This window comes from Phodopus roborovskii, unplaced genomic scaffold (assembly GCF_943737965.1).
Source record: "Phodopus roborovskii unplaced genomic scaffold, PHOROB, whole genome shotgun sequence".
Classification (NCBI taxonomy): domain Eukaryota; kingdom Metazoa; phylum Chordata; class Mammalia; order Rodentia; family Cricetidae; genus Phodopus; species Phodopus roborovskii.
This window is the reverse complement of record NW_026126412.1, coordinates 9,157,772-9,184,512: the sequence shown is the minus strand read 5'-3', so window position 1 is coordinate 9,184,512 and position 26,741 is coordinate 9,157,772. Positions and strand designations below refer to the sequence as shown.

Below are 26,741 nucleotides of genomic sequence, written 5' to 3'. Positions count from 1 at the left end.
CATGTTGCAGCAAGAGCAGTGGAACAGCAAAAAAATAAAATGAAAATAACATTGAAATGTATTTTTATTGATCAATAAGTTATGTAACATTAGTATGATACAAAGCAAGTTTGATATGACAATGGCAAACAGATAATTTTAATATTGTTTATTTTCCTTAGATGTTATAGTTAACATATTTACATAAACGACCAAGATGTAGGCAAAAACTTCAGTAATTTGACTCCATTGAGTGCTTTGAGTAAACAATAGGTTTCCCCAGCAAACATCTTATTGCCTTAATTGAACCTCCTTGAGAAAGAAAACCACACACTTTGTAATGTAAATGTTAATTGTAGTAGACAATGGTTCTAGGTAAATAGCACCCCTGGACATGGGGCAAATGAAAGGAACACAGGCACTTTACAATGAAAGCTTGTTTGCACAAACAGTGCTTCAAAGGTAAATAAACACGGGTCTTCTCAACAGTCACTACAGTAGTAAAACTTTGGCACGTGTTCAGCAGCCAAATTGAGAATTTACTTTATTAAAGTCTCTCAGCTTTTTCTATGTGACGCTAACAGTGGCTTCCCAGGCCTTCCCAGTCTCAATCTTATAAAAAGTTGAAGTGATAAAGAAAAATGCACTGTCCCTGAAGAAAAATCATATATCTGAGAGTGTCAGTAATTTAGGCCATGTGAAAGGCAATGTTGGTCATTTTTTTTTATTGCAGTGGTTGTGTTCATATGCAAGTGCCTATACAAATGTTTGCCTAATAACATGTAACAAAATGTAAGGAATTTCAGAAAAGCTTTACAATGGATTTCTCCAAAACCTCAAGGTTTATGCTAGGACTAGTTACTTTTAGATAAAAGAAGAAAAAGCTGTAGCACACATACTGCTAAGACTATTCTAAAACAAGTTTTAAACACACTGTGATTGTAATCAACTTTCTACAGACTGATGACTTTATAGCTTTATTTCCAGAATGTAGATTAGCATAAGTAGGCCAAGTTCCTGTGTCACATAAAGAAGTAAACAGTCCGATGAACTAAGTCAGAATGAGTGTTACCAGACGTGACTTTAAAATACAACACAGCCAAAACAAAAGCCAAAAGGTGATCACCAAGCCCTAACCACAGGCTGAGAATTTCTCCGGAGGGACGTTCTTAGCGTCCCTTTCCACTTGCTTTCCTTAAATAATGAAAATTTCAACCAGAGGAGAAAGCCAAATTTAATCATGGCCAGATTAAACAGTGGTTTAAAAACTAACTGAAACAGTACGCAGCAGCTACCAACCAGTTGGTGTTGCCATTTGGGAGGCTGCAGATGGCTGTGGGTGGGAAATGCCTTTACTTTCTTAAGCGATGGAGATGAGTATGGTGTGTGTGCTTGATGTTTTTTTTCATACCCCTGCCCCCCAACAGGGCTGTCTGTCATAGGCTGCCGGCCAGGCTTTACCACTTGCCCCCGAGCGTGGGAATCGGAGCGTCCTGCCGTTCACATCTCCTGCTTTCCGTTTAGCGGAATCAATTAGGCAAGACAGACCCTCAGATTCCCCACCCCGTTTCCATTTTTGTCAGGTCTATATACGTCCTAATTATTTCAGTTTGGGATGCCAGAGCTGTTTCCTGGATAGACCTGATCATCCTTAAACAAAAAGAGAGAAGGCGCACACGTGGGTTGTGGCGTAAATGTCACTTTCATTTCCAATGCTAGGCGCAGAGTAAGACAGAACATTTTTTTAACACTTTGACAAGAGGGGAGGCGATCTCGTCTCCATCATGTCTTTCTGCTTCAGTAGCTTCCTCAAGGAAACCCTCTTGGAACAGAGAAGCATCTGTCCTTGTATTTTGAATAGAAGAATAAAATTCAGACCCCCCCCTCCATTTCCCCTGCTTGCTCTAAGTCCTCGGGAGATATAAATTATTAACCTTCCAATATAAGCTTTACTGAAAGTCTAACTTCATAGAATTTAATATACAACCTCAAATACATAGAAAGTTTCCAAGCACAAGCTTCAAACTTGAGGGAGGGGCCTCAGAAGGGAACTGTCCAAATCTACATAATTCTGGCATCCTTTTTAAACGAGGTATCAGGCATCACTATAACAGCTTTCTAAGAAAAGTATTTCTTATATGTAAAACGTTTGCTCCAAAACAGAACAATATAGAAAGTCCATGCATCTTCACCCATACAAACTACACAATTCTCCTCTCCAGTTGTACAGCCCCTCTCAGAACCTGGCCCCTTTAGATTTCAATATGGGTGTCACTTAATTTCCTTGCATCCCACTTTTAACCATAAGAAAAAAAAAGTTAGATTCAATAAGCATTCCTGACCTTTCTGGTCTTTACTGTCTCTTGGCTGTAGGGTTTCATTCTGGGCCGCTCCTCGGTGATCTTGAAGGAGTTTTTACTTTCGGTTATCTAGCTTTATGAAGACCAATACACTCATACAGCTAGATAACCAAAGATAACAACTCGCTTCCCTCACAGGAAGTCTTCCTCTGGTTTCACTCCAGATCGCTCTCCACACTGGATCTACACAAGTGTAGTCCTCCAGAATAGTTGCCGCGTTTAAGATTCCTCTTTTCATGCAAATGTGACCTGGTTTCTGTCTGAGTGAGTGCGGCTAACACATCCAAATAAGATCTGGTGCATTCAGAGTTTATTCCAAACTTTCTTTTCCTTCCAGCAAGTAATCTCCAGCAGCGTTAGCCAACAATTCATCTATTAATATCAGAAAATGAAACCAGCGACTAAGGTGCAGCAAGCTGTTCCAGTGAGCAGCAGCGTCCATCCCTTCACAGGCCTCTATTTGCATTGTAAATTGCTTCCTTCTCACGTAAGATTCTTTAGCCTTCCTCTACTGAGATGTACAAAGCCCTTGGCAGTTTCCAGCGCTGGATAAAAAGGAAGAGGGGGAAAATCCCATTCTATAGAAGTGACAGCTGATTCAAAGATCCGCGCCGGATCATCGGGTTAGGCATCATGAGCTTTTTACCAAGTGCTGGCAGCTTGATTGCACATATCTTGTATGAGAATGTTTTAGGGGAAGATCCTCGATTTCTCAGAACTTCTAGGCTGGGGAGAAGATGTTGTCTTGCTGGAATACTGCTGCTCCCGGTCTGAAAGAAGGAGAAAAGGGCCATCATTGGAGGGGCTTTCACTGCCAAATTGTGGACCAGCCTGGCAAGGTCAAAGGTTTGAGACCGCGGGAGACCAAGGTAATGATGATGTCATGAGAAATCTCAAGTACATGGTTATTGATATGCATCAGTGATCAGCCAACTGCCCCACGCCTGCTGCCAGGAGGAGCGGAGGCTGCTGTGGCGGTGGCTGCAGCAGTGTTGGTGGCGACGCAGCAGCAGCTCTGCCACAAGCCCTATTTTCTCAATCAACATTTCATCCACTAACACTACCGACTGTTCCTGGAAGAGCAACCCGCGGCCTTTTACCTCCTCGGCGCTAGTGTAGATCGTTCTAATATCCAAAGACTGGAGGAAATCTCTCTCTAAGGACAGATAAAAGCATTTCAGGTCTGGGGAACGTCTTTGCCTGCATTTCTCTTCTGGCAGATTGCATAGGCAGGCAGATGGAAGGCACTTTACTATTGCTTAAAGCAGGGCCTCGCTTTCTGGGGCTGGGAATCAGATCTGTATTATTACGCAGTGAGTCGATGTGTGATTACATTGACAATTTGCTTTGGTGTTGTGTTTTTAATGGCTGCACAGCTCAGGCATGTTTTGTATCTGTGTACCGTGGCGATAGGGCAACGCATTCTGTTCTGTAAATTCAAACTGAACGGTCTAAGCAGACCAGCTTCATCTTTTTTATCATCTTTTTGTCTTTTTAATGATTTCTTATAAAGTGTGTGTGCGTTAGAATGCAGCATAGGTAAATATTGTAGCAATAGTTTCTAATGTAGTACACAACTCTGCTGTGGTAAAAATGCTGAGCCTTTGTCTACTGTTTTAAACATCAGCCTTCATACCAGAAAAAAAAAATGCTCTAGACTTGCTTATAAAATGATGACAAAATTATTGTCTCCTGAAAATGCAGATAAAACACCTGGATGTGGAGTGTGGTGCCACCTCACCTTCCCTGGCCCCACCCACTCATCTTTCTCTTCTATCTAGAAGCAGAATTTAATAAATGCATTAGCTTCATTCATTGTCTTAGAAGTTTTTAAAGTGTGACTTTAAAATCTCTTCCAAGAGTCCTTTTCTTTTCCATCCTTTATAATAGATGATCTGTCTGGCACATCTATTAACATCAAACATTCAGATGCCTCTCAACAAAATATCCATGGTAATCTACGTAAGAGGCATTTTCTCGGTGGGTAAATGCCACAAAGTATTAATCAAGATTACTAATTATTTTTGGTGGTGTTGCTATTCTTTAAATTACATACTAAAATAGAATTGATAATTCTTAATATCCATTGCACACATCACCAGGGTGTCACTATACTCTCAATTCCATAATGTGTCCATTTTCCCCAAGGGCTAAACACTTTCAGATTTACATTTTTTAGAACATACATTTTCCTCGGAAATTCACTAACTTATTCATTTAAGATGTGAATGAAAACAGGCTTATTCAACCACATACAGAGCACACAAATATAAACCCTGTAAAAGAGACTGACAAGTTGTTTTGTTGTTGTTGTTTTGTTTTGTTTTTGTTTTATGCTAGGAAATATCTCCAGTGAAGAGTTTAAACATACTATCACACCAATTAAGATATGGCAGAGTATCAGAGATGCCAATCTGTCTTTAGATTAATTTGTTTACTTTTGTGGTAAGTATTCTTTTACTGGTTACTTAGAAAAGACTATGATATGGAAAAAACTCATGATATTTCTTATCAAATCATGAACAAGAAGTCAGATATAAAATGCACATGTAAACTACAATTCAATTTTAAAAACACATTCATGGAATTTTTGTTCCTTCTTAAACCATATGGTCACAACATAAACAACTCACTGAGGCACATGCCACTTCTGACATCATGTAAAACCCTAATGAGCTTTGGAGCTTGGAAGATTAAAGAGCACTATGGCCTTGCTTTCCAAGAACTGGCAGCAGAGTAATTAGTGATCTGGCAGGTATTGCATAAATCAAGCAAATGATCAAATCTACTCAACTCTGTAAGTCAAAGCCCAAGAAATCAAGAATGTTTTTAGCATACCCTTTGCTTCATGTGCTTGTAGGTGTGAGAGAGCAAGCTATACATTTACCTGTGAGTGGTGTGTGTATTATCCTCACATTTTTTTTTGTAGTTTGAAAATTATTATGGCTGTATCCCATACTTAACAATAAAATGCATTTTCAGAAACAGCATCTACAATGAGAGTTAACACCTTGAATATTTGGATGCTTCTGACATTAGAAGCTCCAGAAGATGCTGTCTTCAAATAGCACCTTCTCAGCCAATGCTGTGTAGCCATGATAATTTACTCTAAGACTGTGGTCTCCATGCTTGGTATTAAAAACAGATTCATTATGGGAACCCCAATAAGTGAAATGAGCCAAGATGAGGATTATGGGCAGTCTTGCTCATTAGCCATGTAGCCAATTAAATATTTTATTTCTCTATCAACCTCTCAGGCTCACAGAAGAAAATGGAATACACTAAGATTTAACATTAAGTCCCTGATTATTCATAATATTGCCAACATTTGCAACATGGTTTATCATATGTGTTATTATATACATCCCCCAATATGCTGCAATTACACAGCTCCAAGGAGTCCACAATGGCACATATGAAGAGCAGTTCTCTACAACTCACTTTCATGTCAGGTATTTTTGCTTTTAAAAAGCTATCTGGATAATCTACAAAATAATTGCTTGGAAGTCAGCATACTGAAGGATATCTCGAATTCAAATGCTCTGCCTGTTTGTTCCCTACTAAATTCTCATTAGTGGCTGGGAGGCTAGGATGTGATTGCCATGCTCATTTTTGGATGTTTTTATAGGCCCCCAGATTTCTGAAACATGACTCAAGCATCCTGGTTCACTTGGGAATACACAATCTCTGCTGGTTAAAAGTAAAAAGTTATGAATTTCACCATGTTTGGGTCAGAATTATGCTATTTAATTAATTCAAATACATTCGGTTTATTACCAATGTTGAGAACATCTCTAAATCCTATCTACATTAATGCAGAATACATAATGAATTGGCCTAACACCAACTCTTTTTAAATATTTGATGTGTAAGAATTACAGGTGCACAAACTGTAGTCTATTAATAAAGTCAATACTACTATTGTCTTTGTAAAAATCCATTTTTTTTACAGCAATGTTCATGGCTCAAGTAATGTACTTAACTGGCTTACATGATAATAAAAGTATCTTTCTTCTGAAAATGAACTTCTTTCTTATAGGCCATTGCAGGCTATATTTATATTATGCCTTATGAATATATATGTATATATATATATTCACAAAGGCTCCTACAGGAGAAACAACTGAACACACTGAAACTTAGATGTTTCTGAAATTCTATCTGTTGCAATGAGAAATATGTAAGACATTGCAGACCTGTCCACCAGTAAACAATACATTATTTTGGTTTTGTACATCAGTCATATTTTATCAAATAAAAAATCTTAAATTACCTTTGTTTGATTGAATAGTGTATTCATTTTATCCTTCTTTGAAGTCTCATCTGAAAAATAAGCAATAAAACAAATGACCACCGTTTATATATATCATCATATACAGATTAAGTTTAAAGTATTACAATTACTGTGATTCCTTAAAATACCAAAAGATTATATAAAACACCAATACAGTGTATCTTGGGCCTTAGCACCTACAGGGTTAAATATGCTAATTTGCATTTAAATGGAGACGTGCATGATAATGGGAATGCAAAATATGCAGGATCTAGAGGGGTTTGGGAAATTAATTTTTCTTTCTCCTTTTATTTTTAGCTTGGAAAGAAGAGAGACTTAAGAAACATTAGGGATTTGAACCTTGTAACCTGCCATACAAAAGAGAAAAGACAGCCCCACCATGCAAGGATTTTAAATCTGGAACAAAGTCTTATTTTCTAAATGTTTAAGGGACTGGATTTCCTGGCCTTTCAAACAATGGGAATCCCAGGGTAAATGTCTAATCCATTAGAAAGATGCAAATAGTTTACTGTAAGGCCACACAGCATAGTGAGATATGCATTCATATCTATGGCTCCTGATTGGCTCTTTCCCTCAGTAAATCAATGAATAATGTAAACCCTGATTGCTGTAAAGTGGTGGATTTTTATACCCTTCCCCCACCCCACCCCTACAATCCAATATTAAGAAGCCTTACATACTCCAGAAAATAGGTTGGGTTTTTAAAAACGATTTTTTGATGCTTACTATGATTTTGGACTGGAGGAGTGGAGCTGTTGTTTTTGCAAAATGAAAGTACTGCACCGGTCCAATTATGCTGACTACAGTGGCTCGTTCCTGCCATCGCCCTAGTTACCGGTGCCAAGGTGGAAATAGAGGTGTTGGGCAGGTGTGGGTACCAAGAGAGGAAGAAAACGGTCTGACTTCATCCTTGTGGGCCCAAGGCAGCCACAGCTCTAAAACCCCACCCCCACCCCACGGCCGTGGCCATGACTTGACAGGGCCTGGGGTCTAACTTCTGATCAGTTCCACTGAATTGCCCTGACCCCTTCAGACAGTACTCCATTCAAGCACAGCCAGCACATTTGCAAGAGAAAACCCCTAATGTAAAAACCCTAATGCAGACCCTAAAGCAAAAATACATTGCTATGGTTCTGTTCGCCCAGGATTTTCTACAGATAGTCCCTCACCACGGAAGGAAGGTCTTGCCTTCAGTTGATTTGGGGCTCTGAGCAAACCAAGAACAAGCTTCACTCCGATTCCAGAGGTGTCTGAAGCTGAATAGCTCCAAGGCACCGCACTAACCATGAAGGTTGCAGTTCGGTTAAAGCTAAACTCGGGATAGCTCTGTGTCCCTCCCCTCCAAAATCCAGAAAGCAGAAAATTTACCAGATGCAGTTACCTAGTATACAAGTTTTCCACTAGGGTCTAATCAGACCGTGACTTCAGTGCCAGGTAACTGAAACTTTGGGGCGATCCAAAATAAGCAAATTATTCAAACTGAGACCCCAGAATTTAAAAACGCACAGCACAATTGTACTGAGCACTGCCTCTAAGAGAAGTCCCGCTATTACCACCACAAATTTACATACAAAATTTCCTTCTATGCGATTTTTTTCTGGCATCTCTCTGCGATTAGGGGTCAGCCCGAAGCATAATTAACCGTTCTGGCTCGGACAAGTCACTCGATCAACAGGTCTGGCACTAAAGACACACAATCAATTAGCTGAACCAAAGCCCCGGACTGGCCCTCGGAGCGGCCCTTGCCTGGCTCCTGGTGTGGGTACCGGACAACTACCAGTACTGCGGGCCTGGCGCAGCCCCGCGGAGCTTGCAGCCTTCACGCAGCTAAGATACTCACTTGATGTCCCCGCGCCAGGCAGTGCTGTCCCCCAAATCCAGCCGGGCCGAAATCGAGGCAGAAGACAAGATCCAGTCACAGCTGAACGCGGCAACAGCACACAAACAGGCTCCTTTAGGCGTCTCCAAAAAAAAAAAAAAAAAAAAAGGGGAAAAAAAAAAAAAAAGGAAAAAACATTTTTTTTCAGATCAGTCTTCTCTTAGTACATTTAAAACTGCCGCTCAATTCCACATGGTAGGCGAGTCTTTCTTGGTTGCGTCTAAAATAGTTTACACCTCTCTTCTCTTCTGAGGGAGAGAGAACGCAAAAGACCAAGGAGGCGGAAAAAGCCAACTTTCCCCCCCCACTCAAGCACTTGCTCCCTGAGCCTCAGAGTGCAGAGTGAAGTGGTGTGTGCTAGGCTCGGCAAGTTTTTGGGGGGGCTGTCCAAGGTCTAGTCCAGCCCCCTCTGCCGAGGAGGACGTGCTCTGAAACTCAACCAATTTCCCCACTGCTTTTGTTACTGATGAACTGAAGCCCTATTGTTCATCCATTGCCACGGTCTTTTTCAGTCCCCACACTACGTTCTGCGTTGCCAGAGATAATGAATTTGCACCCAAACCTCTCATAGTCCCCTCCTGACAGACGGAACAAATTAGAAATGTCTCGTCTGAAGGAGGGCAATGGCTACATTTTCCTATTGTAGGATGCAAAGCACACATTTCTTTGGAAACTTATTTTGCCTTTTCCACCTTGTATTTTCTTCTCCCCCCTTCACCCCAGCTTTTCTCCTCTTGGTTTCTTGGACCCATTTTAAAAAGAATCCCCCTGTCTTGTTTCCCAGTGCACCATTTTATTAACTTGTGGGCCTTCTTGGCTCCCTTCCTCGTTTTCTTTCCTTTCTTTTGGGGTTCCCTTTTGCAATTTTATTTACAAACTTGGAGAATGACCTTTTGACTTGCAGAGTTTTGTTTTGTTTTGTTTTTCAAGAAAGGTCTTTGGGTTCAAGTCCCCTTCCCCCTCTGATGGGTAGTATGTTTCGCTAAAGACAAGGGATACATTATGAGGATTTTTCTCCTCTAAACTCCAGTTTTATTCAAAGGGTACCAGGCGAGAATGATAAAGGTTGCGAAGGAGGAAAACGCTTCTCTCTCTCTCTCTCTCTCTCTCTCTCTCTCTCTCTCTCTCTCTCTCTCTCTCTCTCTCTCTCTCTCTCTCTCTCTCTCTCTCTCTCTCTCTCCCCTCTCTCTCTCTCTCTCTCTCTCTCTCTCTCTCTCTCTCTCTCTCTCTCTCTCTCTCTCTCTCTCTGTGTGTGTGTGTGTGTGTGTGTGTGTGTGTGTGTGTGCTAGAGAGGCTGAGATGCGGGAGGAGGGGCTGGCAGTGTGTAGAGAAAGGTGGGGGCTTTCAGGGAAGGTGGGTTTCCTGCAACACCAGCAGGAGGCGGTCAGGGGTGCGGGCGCATGGGAGGAGGGGGGAGGCGGTGCAGGAATCTGTCCCGGTGAGGGCAGTCTGCCCCCTTGGGCCTATTTGCTCGCCCGGAGCTGAAGGCAGCCTTGGCGCTGGCTGATACCTAGGAGTCCCGGGGCCATAGTTGGAGCCTGCACGACCCAGGGCGAGGAGTGGGTGGTGCTCTTTAAAAATTCGACGGTCGCCCGTCTGTAAATGTGGCCTGGGGAGGAGACGAGAGGCTATCCTGAGAGCTGCGGCCGCCCGGCCCCGCTACGGGCCCCCAGCTTTCCCGCCAAGTGCAACGGGAGGACAGCCAGCCAAGCATGTCCTTGGCGGGAGGGTCCCCGCCCGCCGCGCGCGCACGCGGCCTCCGCGCACACGCACGGCCCCGCGCACAAGCACACGCACACGCACACTCACACACTCCCCTCTCAGGCACGCGGCCCAGTGGCCGCGAGCAGGTCAGGAAAACAAAGCTGGGCTGCGAGGTGCAATCAGAAACGGCAGCCTTGGGAAGCTGACACCGCGGCCTCTAGCGCCTCTTCCTAGCCTGCTGGCAGGTTTGTGCCCTTAGCTCAGCTGCGGCGGCCGAGGACCATACCCTCGCGGCTCAGAGCGGGTGGCGATCGCAGGCGGCACCCTGGGAGGTGCCAGCGGCCCCCGCCCGGTGCGCGGGCACACGCGAGCCCAGCCTGCAGACCTCCCGATCTCCCAGCGCCCGCCGCTGCCTCCACGCAGGAGCAGCTGAGCTCTTAGAGGAAAACACCAGGCCTGATCCAAGCCGCAGCCAAAGGAATGGTTCCCACCTCAAGTCCCCCTACTTCAGACAAAGCGATCACACGGGCCTAGCTGTCCAGGGAAAGGCTTTTTAGGCTTATCTCTTCAAAGTGGGGTGAGGGGGTTGAGCCCCAGTCCACCATCCTTAGCCAGATAACTCCCCAGATTAGTCACCAGACCTAGCCATGAAAATACTGGTTGGTCTCTATCCCAAGCCGCCTCCCTCTGTGCTCACCAATCTAAGTAAGCTAAGCATCTTCCAACACACACACACACACACACACACACACACACACACACACACACGTCACTCCCATACAGTAAAATTCTCGCTCCTGGCATTGCTGTTAATGAAACTAACACGCATAATTTGTTGATAGGTAAACAGGTACCAAAAAGAGAAGCCCTCACCATTTGGCTGGACAATTTACCTCTCCCTACTGGGAACATGTGTAGCAGATCGTGTTTTAGGTATTGCTTTGCTGATATCTGCTGTCTCCCTCTCCTCTGCTGGTGGAGAGAAGGGGAAAAAATAACAATGTTCCTTTGTCAGTCTTCTTTCTGACAAGCGACCCGAGCCTTGTTCTAAAACACTTGGGATTCGTTCTGTTTGTTATCTGTTGCTTTTGGTTTGTTGTTTTAGGTTTGTGCGTCTGTTTGTTTCTTTCTTTTTCCTGGGGAAAGACAAGAACTTGTATTTGGTGGGGCTGCAGGTGCAGAAATGAGAATCTGCGTACGTGGCGGGAAGACTGGCGAGGCTGGCAACTGCCGCCGGCAGAAACGTGGCAGCGGCTTGTCCTCCCCTGGGACTGGCAAGGGCGCCCTTGGAACCTCGGGCTCGGGCTCGGGCTCGGGCTCGGCCACGGATAGATACAGGCTTTCGGGTTCCACCGGCCGCCGCTCCGTGTTTTCCCCCATCCCGGCTTCACGTTCAAGGTTTAGCTGCGAGGTCACGTCCATTGACGTCAGCTCCCTGTCTCCCTCTACGTCCGGCTACATTTACATACATCAAGGAAATTAGGGCATTAAAAAAATATGCAAATCCTGCGCGAAGTGGAGCGGGTGCATTCCTGGAGCGATCGCCTTTTATTGAAGCTTTTAATTAAAGGGGCCAGTTGGCTAGCCCCTGAAACAACCGCCAAAATCCCCCAAAAGAGAAAAATAAACGCTGTAGCCTTCGGGAACGGTTGTTTCGGCTCCTGTTCTGTGGGCGGCTGAGGACCGCCGGCTGCCCTGCTCCGAGAACAGGTTAGAAGAGGCAGCTCCGGCCCATGCATAATCAGGGCTCCGCGGCGCCTCCATTCTTTCCTCCTCCTCCTCCTTCTCCTCCTCCTCCACTCCTCCACCTTTCCTCCTCCTCCTGCTCCAGCTCCCCTTGGGTCCAGCGTGTAGTATTTTTAATACTGATGCATATGTAAAGATATATTTGCATTTTTTAAAAAAATTCCTTGAAAATTTCTGGTTCTACGGTTTTGTTGATTTCCCCTCCCCCTCCTTTTTCTTCCCATTTTATAAGTCTATTTGCCTCTGTTGTCCTTTCTGTCAGTCTTTTCAGTCTTTTTTTTTTTTTTTTCTTTTCCTTTTTTTTTTTTTTTTTTTTTTTTTTTTTGGCTAGTGTTTGCTGCTATCTCTAGCTAGATTATGTACACAGTTGCCTCCCTTCTTTTGTTTACTTAAGATTAGAAATATGCATATGTGTTATGTATACAGTGCCAACTGGAGAACATCCTAGTTTGATCATAAAAGAACACATTTCTTTTTTTTTTCTTTCTTTCTTTCTTTCTTTACATACCCCTCCCTTGGCTATAATGCCTACCGTTCTGAGGCTCAAAGTTTGATTCCCTGATTAAGTTCCTATTAGTAGAAACACAGGTTGGAGCCAATACATTTGAGAAAAGTAGGTGTGAGTGAAGGGATTCCAGAATACTAAAGAATTGTGCTGATTAACTGAGGGAATGTGGTATTCACCACCTATTGCTTTCTAGCATTTCTTGTAAAAAATGTATTTTAAAGTGTGTAGACACAGCAATGGACAGCCTTCTGCAAGGAAGACATTTTCAACCATGTTGTATGTTGTGTCCTGTCTGCAGCATTTAAAATATACCGAGTTTTTATCTCATTATGGATGGAAAGACATTATCTAGATTGCAAAGCATCCTTAATTTCTGACTTTGAAGTGAAAACACACAAACAAAACAGTTAACTCTATTAACCCAGTTGATGTGCCTTAAAATATACAGGCCTTGAGTTGGATTTCAAGCTATAGTAATCTTGTTTATACGATAGAATTTTTCCTCCTTGGCAGTATAGCTATTCAGCACAATGACTATTGAATATATGTACATTTAAATTATATATTAGCATTCCCTAAAGCTATCATGTAAAAAAGCACCCAATCCATAATTGCATAACCACAAAGAACAGAAAATGTGCACACATGCAGCTTTTTCAATTAAACAAGTCCGAGTACATGCACAGGTAATTAGTTTTCTTATGAATGACTTACCTGCACAGATACTCAAGGCAAGACTCAGCCCTCCCCAATGGCTTTTGTGTATAAATATTCACATGCATTTCCTCCCATTTCAAACCTACAGCTGTATGCCATCTTTCATGTTGTACTCTCTAGCATCCATTTTCAGTACGCTTAATTCTTATGGCATTTTTCAGCCTTACCTCTGGCTACAGTTTTTCCAAGCCTACATGAGAGTGCTCATATGATATGTCACCCAATAAAAAGTGGTCAGATGGCTATGCGTAAAACATTAAAAAATGGAAACACATCCATCCTCCCGGTTCACCCTTACCTTGCCATATATAGCAAGATTGCATCTCCTGAGGTAAAATTTCAGCACGTTTTATGAATAATTGCAGAATTCCATAACTGGTTACAGAATTCCGGTTGGGGTGGGGGTGGGGGCACCGAGCCGAATGAATCAATTCAGCAGGCTGAATGTCTTGAGTTTTGGCTTCTATTCAATTGTGTGTGGCTGTTTATTCTTGCCTAGGCTCCAGCACATACCTGCCCGCTTTAAGCAGGATCAGGACAAACACACTGGCCACGTTGCAGGGCAGAGTGTCGGTGCATGCATTTAGATGGATGTAGCAAGGAATGTGGAATGTCTTACTGTTGAAACATGCATGTGTGTACAGATGCATGTGCACGCGCTCTGTGTGACAAGGGACAGAGAGAGGTACACCTCTTATCTCTGATCTCTCTGTAATCTTTTCTGTTTCTAATCTCCCTCATTGGCTTCACCATCGCTGAGGTGTGCACGCTGTGGCTTACCCGGAGGGCCCGTGGCTTGGTGGCTTCCTGGCTTGATGGGTGTAGAGGTAGAGGGTGGGTAGCGCCGCTGTCGCCGCTGCCGCGGGTCCGGGTGCTCTGTCCCAGCACAGCAGCAGAGCGCGCGGTGTCAGAGCCCCCTCCCTCCCGCCCTCACCCCCATCCTCTCCTCCCCTCTGCGCCTCCCTCTACCCCACCCCACCCCCGCCCCGCATTACCATATGGAGGCCGAGTCCCTGCGAATCACGGCGGCAGCGGGCGGTATTTGAATAAACCCCTCCACCCCAGGCGGACCCTAACTCCTCCACAAACAGAGTGCTCTGCACCGAGGGCTGTCGCGCTGGTCCCTACCTGACAGCTACCGACAGCTCCCTAAAGTCTCCTAAGCGCTTCGCGGAGAGGGCCAGTAAGGGTGATGGGCCTCCCTCTTGCTAGTTTCATCTTAACTTGACTGATAGAATCAGACAATAAATTATACAAGAAAGGGAGCGGGAACGAGAAAGGAAAAGAGGCGAGAAAGAAAAGAAGTGAAGGGAATGGGCGAGAGGCGCTGTAGAGGGAAGAAGGAAGACAGAGGCAAGAAAGAGCAGAAAATAGGAGAAAGGGTTGAGTGAATGGGGGCAAAAACAGAAAGAATGAGACCGGAAGAAACATCCAAGTGTATGAATTTGAGCATTTCAAGCTAAAAATACCACCTCACTGAACTTCACAACCTACAATTAGACACGTGTTCATCCTATCCCACCCCCAGAGATAAATTTGCTGTCTCGACCAGAAATGATTATTTGAAATTGTATAATATACATAAGACTTTAAAGGAAGGAGTCAATTTTATGAAACAGCAAAAGGCGTGATACTTAATGAAGATATTTGCCAACTCTGGCTAAAAAGTCAGCCTCTCTTTGAATACGCAGCCTCTTGCGCTACCGGTCCTGAGAGGGAAATGCCTCAGACTAGACATTACAGGAAAATTATCCCAATATACTTGTCACTTTAAGTGCCAAGTTTTCCCGTGCTTCCTAGTTTTATATTTGTTATGGTTTTCCTCTTTGTGAATGTTTTACTTTTACACAAAACACAGCAGTATGGTGTCTTTAAAAAAATTACAGCAAACTCTTGACCGTAGATACTATTTTTAGACTTTCATTAAATACAAAGGTAGTTTCACTTCCACAGCGCCTCTCGCGACTGTGCAAAACTGAATTTAGGGTGTTTCATTTTCATGCCATCTCCCCCCAGCCAGAGAAGTGGGGTCCCTATGCAAAGAAATCTGGATCGTAATAAAATCTCCAGCCATCTATAGGATGTAACCATTGTTAAGTACCTCTCTTGGAATCTGCAAGCCAAATGCTCCCCCGATCCTCCCTGCCCCCGTTCCCCGACACAAAAAGAACTCCTCTAGTTAATAATCGCTTATGCAGTATACAGAGCCAAAGCCAGGGGCCTGCAGGACGCCAAAGAAAGGAGTAGAATTCTCAATACCTAGAATTTTAATATAGATTGCAAAGATGGGCTAAACCTAGCCAACGGAGATTAATGCTTAGTAAGCAATGCTTTGGGGAGGGCGGTGGGGGGAGACTAGGATACTTCAAATTTTCCTTTCTGGGCCAGAGCAAAGGGTGGCCACTGCGTTAACCCCACACTTTGGGTACAGGCTTATGGGCAAACACATTGGCAAACACAGCACAGGCCTAGCATCCCCCACTCCCCACCCCTCCACAACACACCCTAACCTCCTTCCTTGTCTTTTGAGACAAGGATATGAAAATTCTTTCTGTGACTAGGTCCCTCGAAGCTAGTTTTGAACCTCTTGGCTTTTTCTTCAAAGTAAAACTGTGTCTGAATTCCCCAACTTTTGGGTTTTACCAGGGTGCTTCCCATAGTCCCTTGCCTCCCTCGGCCTATGAAGAGAAAGAAGGAGCGAGCATGGGTGGCAGATAAAGCACTATCAAAGCCTTTTGGTCCCACCAAATTCGTCTCTCCTTTTTCTCTCCATAGATGTTCTATTAGGCCGACCACTGTTGCTGTGGCCCTGGCCAGGTGAGCCAGGGTAGGGATTAGGGGGAAACACAATGTGGGAGCCATCACAACCCTGGAGCTCAGAGGAGTCTGGGAAAGCACCCGGGGCCGAAAGCTGAGTGGTGCTAGGGGCCAACGTCGGGCTCCAGGCTCCTGCCAGCAGGGAAACAGCGACACCTACTGGCCCCTTGAGCACCGTGCTTGGGCCGTCGGGGCGGCCCTGACCTGAACCCGATTTCTCTGGACTTTGAGAAGCTTCAAGAGCTTTGTGTTTAAGGCTCTTGGGACCTCTCTAACCATTTCTGCACCAGGAAAGGCAAAGCTATAGTCTCTAGAGGGATCTAGGGAGCTGCAAAGGGGGCCTGATCACACAGACAACACACATACCCTCCAGCCGAAGGCCCTTTCTTCTGGGAGCCCTAGGGACCTGCAAATGCAGTTGATCACAGTCCTTTGGTTTTATGAGACGCAAACAAATGGCGAAATTCTAATTTACTTGGGCTTATAATATAGTCCTCTTCACCATTCACCACCACACCTACTTAGTGCCGATTGAAGACTGCATCTTTAAAAAACGCCTGGCACCACCATAGGCCTGTAAATTGGTTGAGCCCTTCTGGGTGCTGGATGGCTTTACCTCATTGCACTGCATCAGAAAACATTTGGTACCTTTTTTTTTTTAAAGGATTATAATCTTATTAATTCCTTAAGCTAAGACAAACTTGGAATGATATTGATGTTTTTGAGACCAAAGCTCCCCTCACATATATAGAGCCTGTATATCAAAGTAGATATGTTAAAGTGTGTCTGAGTACAGTTTGCATATTCTAGATCTTATCTCATGATTCTTTTCTGTAAAACCAAATAGCCATTTTATATGAAAGCATGTGATGTAGGTGGTCCCAGCGGTGAGTGGAGGAAGGGGGGGGGCAGCATCTCTTCTTACTCTACATGTTTCCTTTACTTGTACCAAGTTCTGAGCAGACAGGGGCCTCTGAAATCTTATTGTGATTCTGGACTGACATGTTTAAATATTAAGGCAGATCCCTTCCCCTTAAAATACCGGAGCGTTTGAACTAGTTGGAGTCTTTGAAGTTTCAATTTAAAATGCCATATTTGTCAAACCCCAGGGTTTAAAAAGAAGCAAAATAAAATAAATAAAAACCAATAAGTTCACCTGTTAATCCAAAGGTCACAAGTCCATATTGGAATTCTTAGTCTTAGCTTTAGAACCTGGTTGGAATTAGGGTCTAACATGTTTAAATCAGAAAAGGGTAAGAGAAGAAACATTGTTTGGGCTAAATTATTGTCTTCATTCTTCAGAATGGTAAAACTTAGCTAATTTGTTTTTTCTTTAAATAAAACAGGATGCTCTTAGTCTCCCTAAAAGCAGGTTTTAAAACAGTTGTCTTTCTATTTATTTTTTCATTAAAAAAAATCAAAAGTTCAAGAAGAACCAGCTCATTTTTACAATTGCATGGTTTTTTTTGTTGTTGTTTTGTTTGGTTGGTTTTTTTTTGTTGTTGTTGTTCTAATTTTCCTGCAAGTGGATAGGAGTGGATTTGGTAATACATGGATTCATGCCTTAGAACAGACCCTTAACAATTTGTATGATTTGTGAATAAACTAATATCACTAATTCTGAATGAAAGACAGCACTATTTTTATATTCTTCTCAATGAGCCTTATAGCTTTGTGCATATTGAAGTTTCTCCTTGGAAAATGAAAACCCTCCTAGGAAAGGCAGAACAATTAAATTACATGGTGCAGATAAGTACCCAGCCAGAGAACCCTAATTCACAGGGTTTTTTGGGCAACTGTTTGGTGGGTGTCTTATTTGTGACCCCCAAATCAAAACTAGAATGCATTCTTGTTTCCCTGTCTTTTGTAGAACTGTAAACATTATTTGGCTTTAATATGAAAAAAAAAAAAGTGTGATCCAAAATGGTGGAATTTCTCTGCAGCTACATACCAACCAACCCCAACAAGTTAGCGTATTATACCCCGGGCAAGGGAAATTTACTTGATTTATGATAGAGAATTAGGTCAGCATAATAATTTACCTCATAAGAAACATGAAAATATTTGCTATAAAACATAGATGTCTGTGATTATAGTGACTGGTGTAGAGCAAGGGTAGAGACAGGGTTCTGCTATGTTTTGGTGTCCCTCGATATAGTTCTCTTCACTCTCAGCTTCAGTGTAGAATTAAACAATTGAAAACAGACTGAGCTTCCTATACTGAGTCTGCGCTCTTTGTCACATCTGTCCATGCCCTACTGTCACCAGGGAGGGTGTGCTTAGTTCTTCCCCTGTTTGTTGAGTAACATGAAGTAAAGGGTGCAAGCATTAGAATATTGATCAGAAAGGAACGCCACTCTGTGTTAAAATGAGATTTATATGTTTGAAGCCTGCTTAAATCTCAGCTAGCAGTCTGTGTGTGTGTGTGGGGGGGTGTCTTTCTGTGTGAGCTGGCAGTCCCAGTGAATGAAGCTCTTGGGAAGAGAAGGGGCTTCCTGGATTTTGAATTTTGATTGTCATTCACTTCAGCCCCAAGGACACCTGTGTGCATCTACGTGTGTGTGAGTGTGTGTGTGTGTGTTTGTGTGTGTGTGTAGAGAAAACATTTGATCAAAAATACATTCGTAAAATTCTGCCATGGTATCTGTTGGGGCTAGGCATCAAGGTCACTAACTGCCCAGAATAACTCAGGGGAGGGGACAGCATTGTTGCTTTTGATGGCATGGACGTGGCTTCTTTCATTTCTCTGGCTCTTTACGTACTTCTTTTGAGTGGGGCGAGGCTGAATCTCCTCCTCCCTTCTTGATCCTGGCAAACAAAACCGCTCTACCACTTGAGCCATCTGCCGCAGGTGTAATAGATGGCAGGGGGCCGACCTAACTACACTCCAGCCTCTTCCAGGTCCTCACCGTTCTGCACCAAACAAATGAGTCCTGTTCTGCCACTAGGGTGCCGAGGTGGATGGTGGATGCTGGCCCCAGCCTTTGGCAACACTCGGTGCTTAGAAACCAGAGCCAGCTGACAACACACGCAACACACAGGCACGGAGAAAATGCCCAGCTAACGAATGTTCCTTCAGCTACCAACCCCCCCCCCCAATCTGCACACAAATGGAACATACGTGCATAACATTTAAAAAGCCCTTTAGATTCCCTCTTAATTCTTGGTAACTTAGAGCTGTCTGATTCATTACTCAGAGCCCCCCGAGTGTGTTTGCGTGCAGGGGGCACGCATGAATATACGTGTATATTTAAAAACGCTTATTGGTAGGTCAGCAGCAGCTGATCAGTCATAGTGATCCAATAATCTTTTTGACTACATACGAATTTTCGTTTAAGTCATTCGTTTTAAAAGGGAAAATAACAATATTATGCACTACCTAGGGATCCTGGGTTAGGTTCGAGAGAACCATAGAATCAGAGAGTGCCAACCTTGCCAAACTACTTTTCAGGGTCTGAGAGAGGCTGACTTCCCCACTTCCTGACGCCTAAGTGTCCCTTGAACGCGGGTTTGTTAGGAGGGGAGCTGCAGGAAAGTAGGCGTCGGAAGAGACTCTGGAAGGCGCTGCCTGGGCAGATTGGGAAGCAACCCTGGGCAGGAGCCGGAGCTAGGAGCTAGGAGGCAGGCTGCAGCACCCGCTTTGGGGTAGACCTTTCTCGACCCTCACCCCATCCCAGATTTAAACGCTATTTGACTACCGCGGGTCTCTCAAATTTGGGCGGGATTTGGAGCCTTCCAAGTGGGAACTCCTTGGGCCCCCAGAGTACTCACCTTAAGCGAGGCCCTGGCAAATCTTGGCCCAGAAGCATCGCATCAAGTTTCCACTCCCAGATGTACCAGGTCCCCTCCTGTCTTCCATTCCAGTCACCGCAGGCCTCTCTCTCTCTCTCTCTCTCTCTCTCTCTCTCTCTCTCTCTCTCTCTCTCTCCATCATCTCTGTGACTTTTAGAGGCAAAAGCTTGGTTATTCGGAGGGGGGAGGGACATGGGAGAGTAGGGGAGGGGAAAGAGAGAGTGGAAAAGAAAAGGAGAGAGGAAGAATGGAGGGTGAGCAGAAAAAGAATCAGAAGATAGTGCGGGCGTTGGTAGAAGAGGAGGAGGAAGAGGTGGAGGGATGGGAGGGGTAGGGTGGAGTAACAGAAGATGGGGTGGGATGTGACCGCCAGGAATAAATTGCTCCCCACCCAGCTGCAGTGCGACGCCCCCAGCGTCTCTGGGGAGCGAGTGCGTCAGCTCCCGACTGGCCTAGGCGGGGCGGTACAAAAGCTAGCACCACAAGACCCCCTACGAGGGCTTCCTCCCAGTTCTGCCAGCCCTGGAGGCCTCTCTCTCAGCCAGCGAGACGCTCGGGCAAGGTGGCTACTCCGTGCCTTCGAGCATCCAGAACTTTTACTTCGGAGCCTAGGCAGCCTGTTTTGTGCCAGACAAGTGCAGGGGCCCGCGGGGCATCCTCGCGTCCTCACCGGGACTGCCGGCTCCCAGGCCAAAGCGGCTGCTGTCGGTGGGCCAGTGCTCCCGCCCCTTCCCCAATCCCTAAAGCAGGGGTTAAGCCTGAGCCCCAAGTCTCTGTTATTCACAGAGCATCCCTGCCTCTTCTTTCTCTTTCTTGCGGAGTTCTCTCTCTCTCTCTCCTTCTCTCTCTCTCTCTCTCTCTCTCTCTCTCTCTCTCTCTCTCTCTCTCTCTCTCCCTCCCTCCCTCTTTCTCTCTCCCCCTCCCTCTTTCCTCCGTGTGTGTGTGTGTGTGTGTGTGTGTGTGTGCGTGCGCGCGCGAGCCTGTGTGTGTGTGTGTGTGTGTGTGTGTGTGTGTGTGTGTGTGTATACACCCGCACAACGCACGTTCTGGGCAGGAAAGAAGGTAAAATCCAGCACAAAAGTATCTTTGGTCTCCTGCAGCTTGGAGAGCAAATTAAATATATTGAGTAGTTAAGATTACATTTCAAAGCAAGAAACAAGGCAGGAGCTCACAGGATCATTTCAACTGAGATCTTGCACTGCAAGGATCAGTTATTATTATTAAACATGACGAAAATAGACCGAAAATGAGTAGCCAGAAAGCAGGACATTTTGGCAGCGGTCAGAAACTGGGAAGGTTTTCCTGAGTAGGAGCTTGCAGGATGGATAAAGGTGGAAGCCACAGATTGGCACAAAACCGTTTCAGTACGTGACGGGATTAGAAATGGGAACACGCTTTCTGCCACAGACAACCCATTAGTTCTCTGTTAAATGCATTAAACCAGCCCCATGCGATGATTTCATGGCCGCCTTTAGTGCACAAACACAGGGGTACCGCAGAGGGTGGACGTGGTAGGTTTGAAAAATTGTGTCGCGTTCTTAAAGAGGAAAAGTTTCAACATCGATATCTGAACACGTGAACGTGTTTTCTCAGACAACCGTCCCTAAGTATAGTGAGGTCACCCCTCATATTCTCTTCCTTGCTGACCTGTAGATGCAACCTTGTACAGTAGACCACTAGCTTCCACATAATTCTACTTACAATTCATGTGAATGACATTCCATAAAGTGTCAGAGGGGTGAGGGAAACCATGCCTTGGTATGAGGGATGTGGAGAAAAGCCTTTTATTAGCAATTATATTTTCTTAAAGCTGCTTAATCTCAATAATAGCTATGGTGTTTCGGCAGCCATGTCCTTTGCAGCTAGCCTACCAAATGGTTCCCAGCACTGAGGATTTTTGCATACTTGGTTGAGAAACTATTGTTACTGTACCTTTCCTGTGGCAGGAAGAATTTCCTGGACATTAGCTTTTTTAACATCTGGCATAAGGACTCCTTTATCTGCCAGATCTTATTTCAGGATAACAATGATAAAAAATGTTGCTAATTTATTACTACCAAGGATTGGAAGTAAAATGGAAAATGAACTTGTTCTTTGGAAACCTATGTTAGTTGAAGGCAAACAAAATCATTTCCCTTGAGCAGAACTGGCTGCCTATGAACTATATGAAAGGATTTCACCCTGACTGAAATTTTCAGGATTCTTCCGGACAACAGCAAAAGGGAACCAAATGAAAAGCACAAAGACCGGACGCTAGCCTGTACCATTGGATCACTGTGCCAAGAGCAGATGTCTTTGCCAAGCTGGTACTCCCAGACTCACAGACCTGCACTGACAGGGGCTATCTGGGGATAAAAGTTGTCCACCTCCCTGTATCTCCCACACATTTTGAAGTGAGTGTTTGTATAAGGACAGCACTCAGACTACAGTACAATGATAAGGTGGGGACAGACCATTATTTTTCACCATTTAACAGCTGTACAACAATTAAACAGCTTTGCTTGTTGGATATTATTTTTAGATGTCTGACTATCTATGTTTTAAAATATGAGACTCTGTCAGAGGAAGTAGATGGTGTGACTATCACAGTTTTAGATTTCAGTTGTCTGATACATAGGGAAAGTGCAATGCTATCTGTGGTTGGGTTTAAGATCACAGCAGCTTACAAAACTTCTCTTTATACTTGAGACAGATAACTTCATAAACTGCCCTCCAGGTTTTCCTTTTAAATTTATCCACAATGTCATATTTGGGCACACTGACTTGCAAAATGAGCCCAGGAATCTTTAGATAACAGATAGCCACTGACATCCCAAAGATGCGCAGCCTGCTTTTCTTCAAGGTGTGGAACTTTTCAAGAGGCAGTCAGTAAAGCCCCAAGCCACAATTGGCTTTGTACTGCTGGCACTGTGAGTGTGGCTTTAGTGGCAGACATGGAAATGTGAGCTGATTCTGGGGAGAAGAGGAAGGTGATGATGAGGAGGAGGAGGGGAGAAGGAGGAGAAAGGTTTCTCTTTCCAAGTTCTGTCAGGGAGGAGGCAGATTCATGTCGGACTGTTCTCTGCTAGTGTTGCTACACAGTTTGGCTGGCCTAGGAGACCTGAAATAGGGATTCATGTAGAAACTCATACGTGTCCCCCAAACAGGGGTAGCTATGGAGTGGTGTTGCTTGATCCTTTTCAGTGAATCTCCTGTAAAAAACAACAGTCTTGGCAATAGCCAGGAAGGCAAAAATATTCACCATCAAACAATATGGATTATGGCATATTTAATGGGACCATTTGAACCCCTCCCCACAGATGTTAGCATTTTTCCTGTCTATCTCTCACAGACCTGTAAAAATGTTGTTTACGGGTAGTCATTGATGTTAGTTCTTTCAATAATTAACACAAACACTTGAGGCCATGCTGGGGTCATGTAAATATCAATATAGAGAGACTGCCAGTTTTCTGGGCAGCAACTCAGTAAACTGGTAATAGTTTACAGGGATGGAGCTTCATTTGTGTATCTTGGACTCAAGTGTTTCTAGCTTGTAAGTTTTTGTCTACATTCACCAATCTGAATTAAGGAGCCAGAACCACAGCTCATCTGTGATCTCCTCACCAGTGTGTACCCCACCTCTGTGCCAGGCAGAGAGCTTCTGCTATGTTCTCTTTGTGCTCATTTTTAACCTTTCTTTTTGGTCACCTTGAATGAATGCTCCTTTCAGGAATCAAGAGGGAGCTTCAAATTCAGATTTTATAGTCATCTCTTAAAAGCTATTCTGTTTTATCATTAAAAAATTAAGACCACTTCCCAAAATCAGCATGTGACTTTTTAAGGCTCAAACGATTCAGTTAGTTATCTAAGGTTTCAGATATCTGTGGCTGTCACCAGTCCGGATGGCAGCAATGTGGTGTCGGAAAGGTCACTGACAGTTCTGGAGCTGAGGTCATTCTTCCTAAAGTCTCTTTCCTTCCTGCCCAAGGAAACACAGGCTGGCGCTGCTTGAAATCTCCCTTCTACAGTTAACCAAAATTGGCCCGAAATGAATTCCACATTGGGAGTGCTCCCGTGGCCTAGCCTCTTAGAAAAGGCCTTGAATGGGCTCTTGGATTAGAGACCTGCCTCTGCACCTCGTGCCAAAAGTTATCACTTCTTTTAAAGGAGGGGCTCCCTGTCACTGTATGCTAGCCATATGCGTGTGTGTGTGTGTGTGTGTGTGTGTGTGTGTGTATGATTTTGCATCTATACTCACACTCAATCAAACACATGAAGGGATCAAAAGACTAACAGAAGACACCCGGATAGAACCCACACAGCATCTACAAGAGGGAGGGCAGCCAGGCTTTTGCCTCTCTTCCTTGGAATCCAGGCCACCTGGGCTGTGAGCCATCCTCAGGTGAGCGGTTGAGGAGGAGATGCCAGCCTCTCCTGGCAGCTTTCCGAAGCACTGTGACCTTGGCCGCCATTTCGCTTGTTCTTTCCCTTCAGATCACACCTGCTGCCTCAGATCCCGTACACCTGATACCAGACATAGTCAAAAGGAAAAGAAAAGAGAAAGCCTCCTCATGCTCCCTAATTCCCTTTGGTAGGAGCCTAGGCCCGCAAATCCATTACATAATTCCTACTTAGGCTGACACCTGTGCCTACACTGGAGCGAGGTCGAGTTGCAGAGCCTGTGCTGGGACACTGGCCTGATAGTATTGTCGCCAAAAGCAAGTGGTGGCTGAACAAAGTTGGGCTGTGGGTGGGTGCTCTTTCGTGATTAAGGTTGAACTAGGTCCTGGAGTGGATGTTTCAAGGACCTTCCACCTCCAAATTTAGGTTTGTGAAACAATGTTTATAAGCCCCGGGATTCACTCAGGTGGTGTTCCAAGTCCCTGAGTGTTCCAGCTTCGGGGAGCGCTCCCTTCCGTTTTCAAGAAAAGTGGACTTTGCATTAGCTGCGGGACTTCTCCCAAGACCTCTAATCTGCCTCCTCCTGCCTACTCCTCGTTACTATTGATGTTCAGTTTGTTGGTGCTCACAGCCTAGCGCGTAGATGGAGTCAGTAGCCCGACCCAGGCTGCCCTTGCTCTGGAAGGAGGGACAATGCTCCATTAGGGAAGTCTTATTCCCACCACAAAAGCGTGTTGCTTCTTGCCTCAGCACTAAAGGCAGTGTAGTGAGTGACCACTCGCGATCCCATCCTCTCACAGGTCGAATGTCCAGGTCTTTGGGGGACCAGATAAAGAAAGCCCAGTCCCTAATCTAAGGGGACATTCACAGTCTGCCTCCCCATGCCTTCTACCCATCACTGCAAAAGACGTCAAGTGAGATAAATATTTAGATCTGAATTACGATTTCTAATATTTTCCCCCAAGGAATTAAGAATACTAGACGTGACCCACCTATTAGAACAACACGTCAAAGGAGAATGTCATGGAGATTTACAAATTTGTACGACCAAGCTGGAGAGTTAATGCTGGAATACACACGGGCTTCGTTTCAAGCAGTTCTTCAGATTTCGTTGAGGCCTGGAGATAAGGCTTAGTCCCCCCTCCCCCATCCCGGCCGTAGGGGGAATCCTTGGGGGACTTGGGTTGAAAATACTGTAAAATTAAAGCTAGACCTCAGATTTTCTGAAGATTTCAGAAGTAAAAGTGTGCATGCAGCAAGAACCAGAGAATTTCCCAAGACACTTCGGGCCCTCTCACACCCTGAAACCAGGTCGATTCGTGGCGCGCATCCCCATCATTACCCGACTCTTCCCCGTTCTCTGTCAAAAGACATGAGAAAAGCCACCGTCATGTAAATTTCTTTCTTCTACCAATTTCAAAGACCTCTGGGAATGTCTAAATAAATGCCCTCCCTGTACACTTGTATGCTCCCAGAACAGTGCAGACCAGCAACCACCTTCTGCATAGCGACAGGCGCTGGAGAAAGTCTCTGTAAGTAGTATGCTGGCGGGGCCAGGAAGCACACTCCCAGCCTGCTAGAGGTAGGGCGTAAAGCGGCCCGGCAGAACCTTCGTTCTCGAAGAAAACCGTCTTCACCACAGCAACTTAGCAAGCCCCACCCAACAAAAGTTAAAGCATGATGGCACGATACCTTGCCCCGGGTTATTCTGGCGCCTGTCTCCCAATTTGGAAATGCTGGAAGTGTTGGGTTTGGGGAAGTTTGCTTTGGCTGGGTGTGAGTTGTCTATATAAGCCCTGCTGCAAGTACTGTACGGAGGAACCCGCCTTGATGGACTGGGTGTTAATTAACGGGAGGCTAATTTGAGCTCTAGAAGCCAGAGGCAGCAGGTCGAGAGGCGAGCCGCGAGGGGCCAGTGACCTCTAGTGGACAAGAGGGGATATGCAGCGAGAGTGAGCCAGCGGCGCCAGCCTGGATAGAAGAGAAAGCCGAGTTGCTGCTCCTAATTTTCCCCAATCTAACGTCAGCTTCAGCGGGCAACATAAGTACACGATTTAAGGGCAAAGACATGCCAGCAAGAGGGTGTAGAACAAGGACCTTAAGTCTTCGGAAGCATCTAAAACTTAAGTGAATAACACACACACATACACACACATGCCTTCACCGTTCTTTAAGGCAAATTTATGCAGAAAGGGTTTGCAAAGTGAGTATAAAAAACTTTGGTTGCTGAACCCAGAGAAAAACAGAGCTTAAAAGCTCCTGTTAGAGAAAGTTCACCACATCTGTTCTTGTTGTTGTTCTCGGAAAAGCTTAACTGGCTCAACAAGAAAAAGCAAAAGAAGGAACGACGTTTTTTCTAAGTTCATATCCCTAAATCAAGCAAGGCTGGACAAGATGGGAGCAACTGAAACATCAAACAGCCTTTTCAAAAATAATTTTCACAATGATCTCTCTCTCTCTCTCTCTCTCTCTCTCTCTCTCTCTCTCTCTCTCTCTCTCTCTCTCTCTCTCAGGTCTGCTTATTTCATCAGTTATAGCCAACTAGTGCCGAGGTGAAGAGGTGAA

General features: G+C 44.7%; 1 long non-coding RNA gene across 1 annotated transcript; it reads right to left on the bottom strand.

Annotated features, from left to right (window-relative positions):
* Positions 1-855: 855 nt before the first annotated feature.
* Positions 856-26,035, bottom strand: LOC127220912 (uncharacterized). The gene is made up of 4 exons (XR_007834411.1): positions 25,869-26,035; positions 8,474-8,595; positions 6,613-6,662; positions 856-3,109 (listed from the first exon to the last, which is right to left on the bottom strand). It is a non-coding gene; the product is annotated as an uncharacterized LOC127220912 (long non-coding RNA).
* Between the last annotated feature and the right edge of the window lie 706 nt (positions 26,036-26,741).